The sequence below is a fragment of the Mustela lutreola genome, chromosome 2 (genome assembly GCF_030435805.1).
Source record: "Mustela lutreola isolate mMusLut2 chromosome 2, mMusLut2.pri, whole genome shotgun sequence".
Lineage (NCBI taxonomy): Eukaryota > Metazoa > Chordata > Mammalia > Carnivora > Mustelidae > Mustela > Mustela lutreola.
In genome coordinates, this window is record NC_081291.1 from 149,613,463 (window position 1) to 149,617,889 (window position 4,427).

Consider the following 4,427-nt stretch of genomic DNA (forward strand, 5'->3'; position numbering starts at 1 on the left):
AACCTCTTTTTCATTCTCCTCACATTCTCTCATGTCCTTACTTGCCTTTCTCACACTGCATTCCATGGTCTATTATTATAATCACTCTCTTACATATATTCTTATTTATTTATTTATTTATTTATTTATTTATTTTTAACAGAGATCACAAGCAGGCAGAGTGGCAGGCGGGGGTTGGGGGGGGGGAGCAAGCTCCCTGCTGACAGAGAGCCCTATACGGAGCTCGATCCCAGGACCCTAAGATCATGACCTGAACCGAAGGCAGAGGCTTAACCCACTGAGCCACCCATGTGCCCCCTCTTACATATATTCTTGATACACTTGCACTCTCCCTTCATGGTATTTGCCTGGCAAAGTCCCAGCCCTGGTTATTGCAGCTTTCTCACGATTTCGCCCACACCTCTGCACCAGCACTTCACTAGGAAGAACACTCAGTCATTCTGCCTAAGTTCACTATTTGTTCATGATCTCAATGGGCCCTCAGTGTCTGCTAACAGTCCTGCCACCTTGATCCCAACCATTCACCATCCCAGGCAACTGTTTCATACCTTTCCCCCTCTCTCCAAACCTTTAACAGTCTCCCTGCCCCCATTCTCATTCTTGGCTGATCAACCTTCTCTCTATTTCACCAAGAAAACAAATCCAATATTGTCTGTTCTGCCTTCTTTCTGTGCCAAGGACTGAGGGGCCCATGCTGGACCTAAGACAAGCTCCTCCTTCTGTGCACATACTCCCATCCCTTCTCATGTAAATGAGGACAGGTTCCAGTAATTCTCCCCTCTCTCTGTCTTGCATTATCAATCCCCACCTCCCCTCCCCTACTCTCAACAAAAACAGTCCCATCATTGTACAGATATGCTACAATTTTCCCCATTAATTTTTTTCCCTTGGGGCGCCTGGTTGGCTCAGTGGGTTAAAGCCTCTACCTCAGCTCAGGTCATGATCTCAGGATCCTCGGATCGAGCCCCGCATCGGGCTCTCTGCTCAGTGGGAGCCTGCTTCCTCCTCTCTCTCTCTCTCTCTCTGCCTGCTTCTCTGCCTACTTGTGATCTCTGTCTGTCAAATAAATAAATAAAATCTTTAAACAAATTTTTTTCCCTTGACTTCCACTTTGCTACAGCTTCATTTTTCTGCTCTTTTTTACAGTAAAACTCTCCAAAAGAGTTCCTCTCCTCTCTTTCAATTCTGCCATGAACCCACTAAAGTGAGCCTTCCATGTCTAGCCCTCCAACCAGTTTCTCTATCAAGGTCCTTGGTGACTTCTATGTTGCTAAACCCAATAGCCAACTCTCAGTCCTCCCATATTACTTGCTCTCTAGGCAGCATTTGACTCAGTTGGTTACTTCCTCCTCAGCTAGAAATTCAACTTCTAGGATAAGCTTCTGGTTTTTCTTCTAACTCACTGGCCACTTCTCAGGCTCCTTTCCTGGCTTCCCATCAAGTTTGCAAACGCAATTCATTGGACTTCCCAGGATTTAGTACTTGGCCTCTTTTCTGTCTACACTCTTATTCTCATAGTGTTTCATGGCTTTAAATACTATCCAAATGCTGAAAACTCTTATATACTCTACCCAAGACTTCTCCCCTGAACTTCATATTTGTATATCCAACTACCTAATTGACATCACTTGGATTTTAATAGGTGTCTCAAAAGTTAGAAATGTCTGAAACTTACCACTTCATCTTCCCCTTCCCAAACCTGTTCAACCTGCTGTTTTGCTCATTTTAGTTAATGACAACTTCTTTCTTCCTGTTGCTTGGGCTCTGAACCATGTAGTCATCTTTCCCTCTTTTTCTCTTATATTCAATCCAATCTGTCACCAAATATTCTTGATTCTGTCTTAAAGAGCCTGGCCAACTCAGTCAGTAGAGCATGTGACCCCACACTGGGTGTAGAGACTATGTAAAATAAAATAAAATCTTAAACACACACACACACACACACACATAGAAGCCAGCCTTTTCTTACCATCTCAGCTACTACTGTCATGGTCTGAGCCATGGATTGTTGAAATGACTTTATAAATCATCTCCTTTCTTTCAACCAGATCTTTTACAACCAATTCACGACAAGAAGTCACTTTCCTACTCAAAACTAATCTCAGGTGTTATTACTTTTCCCCTCCTTTGCTTGGCTCCAGCCACAGCGGTCCTCGCCAGGATTCACTTCGACGTAGGGCTTTTGTACACTTGCCATTCTCTCTGCCTGAACGTTTCTCCCCCGAGTTCCCTAAATGGCTTGCACTCTCCACTTTCTTCAGATCTTTACTCAGATGTCATCTTCTCTTTAAGGTCTTTCCTGACCACCCTCTTTGAAATGATGTCTCCGTTACCATTCTCTAAACACTTCTAGTTGCCCTTTTCCTGATTTATTTTAGCCATACTTATCACTACCTGACAAGCTATATATATTTTTTCTTTTTTTTTTTAAATTATTAGTCTCTCCACAATAGAATATAAGCTTTATAAGGACAAGAATTTTGTCTCCTTCATGGATCTGTCTCTCCCCAGCACTTAGAATAAAGTGCCTGGCACATAGGAGGTGCTTAATAAATATTCAGTCAAAACTGTTGCTCTCCCCAAACCATAAGTGACTCTTAATCTTACAAAACAAACTGAGGGTTGCTGGGGGGAGGGAGGTTGGAAGAGGGGGGTGGGGTTATGGACATTGGGGAGGGTATGTGCTATGGTGAGTGCTGTGAAGTGTGTAAACCTGACGATTCACAGACCTGTACCCCTGGGGATAAAAATACATTATATGTTTATTAAGATTAAAAAAAAAAACTGTTGCTCTCCCTATCATCCTAAGGGTTCTGGTAAATATGATTTTAGTTTGCGTCTATGTCCCTCGAGAAAAAAAATCTAATGACCAAACTTTGTGATGCTCTTTGCTTAAAAACATTAGGGGAAAAAAAAGGGGGAAAAAAAATCACAGTCACCAGGGGTGCCAAGAAATCTCTTTGGAACCCATCATAGAATAAGATGGTTAGTTTTAGATTTGATTGTTTGAATCCAAAAGCAGATCCAAGGACCTCAATTTTTTGGAAAAAAATATGAATATAATATAATTTAACATTATTCACATAAAATAAGTTTTTATTCACTTGAATAAAAAGTAAATATATTATAGAATATTAATACTTTCTGGAGGACACTAACAAATTATGTAAATACTTCTGGGATCAAGATTTTAAGAGCTCAAGCCACAGAACTCTTTGGGTATCAAGAGAAGTAAATAAACAGACATTACTTCTGCTCTCTGTACTATTTTTGACAATTACGTCCCTATAACTGCTCTTTGTATTGTTAACAATGGTTCCCACTTATTGCCTACTCCTTCTATATCACCTGACATTGTGGTTTGCACACATAATCTTGGTTAACCCTCACTTTATTCTTCTAGGAAAAGTATCAGTTTTTAAAACAATTTCCATTTCACAGATGAGAAAGTTGAGACTTAAGAAAGTTAAATTGAGTTGGGTTCTGATCTTCCCAACAGAAAGGGATGGCAACGAAGTCAGGCAACCCTTGCATTCCTTATCACTGTTGTCCACATCATCTTTAACATAATAGTGTCATCTTACTCTCTCTTTCTCTCAATCTCTCTCAAATAAATAAATAAATAAAATCTTTAAAGAAGGGGGGCAGCGCCTGGGTGGTTCAGTTAAGTGGCTGCCGTCAGCTCAGGTCATGATCGCTGTGTCCTATGATCAAGCCCTGGGTTCAGCAGGGAGTCTGCTTTTCCCTCTCCCTCTGCCCTCCACCCCCACTCTGCCTATGCACACTCTGTCTCAAATAAATTAATTAATTAAAGCTTTAAAAAAAACCAGGCAGGGTAAGGATGCCTTGCCTTAATCCTTTCCTCATATCATCCTAATTGGAGAGGCTCTGTGGCTCTTTTGATTCGGGGCAATCATTTGGAAGCAATAATTCTTAAATCCTTGTTTCAAACTTCTTACTCATAAAGTCTTAACCAAATTCCCCAAATTCTTTTCCCCATTTTCCTAAGCAGCAAGAGGGCAAATTTCTTCCTGTTACTATTTTTCAGAGAGGTGGAAATCACAGAGATGAACTCTTGGAAGGAAAGTTGTCCCTAGACAGTAAACTCACCCACAGGGAAGTCTTGTTTTTCTCCCCCTCCAGCCTGTCCCTGTCTTTGTCCTTTTGTGCCCCACCCCTGAAGGTAGAACAAAGCTTGGTGAATAGTGAGCACAAAATAAAGAACCCTGAAGGAAGGGCAGAAGCATAAAGTCAACACACCACACAGTCTGTTCTAGCGTAAATTCCCTTGGTAGTTTCCTCTTTAACCCCCCTGTTTGCCGTTGGATAAAATTTGTCAGATTCTATTCCAACCCCACCCCCGCCCCAACTTCCTTCTTTAAAATATGCTCAGGGTTAAGGCTTTCGTGCCGTAATCCAGAGGAAAA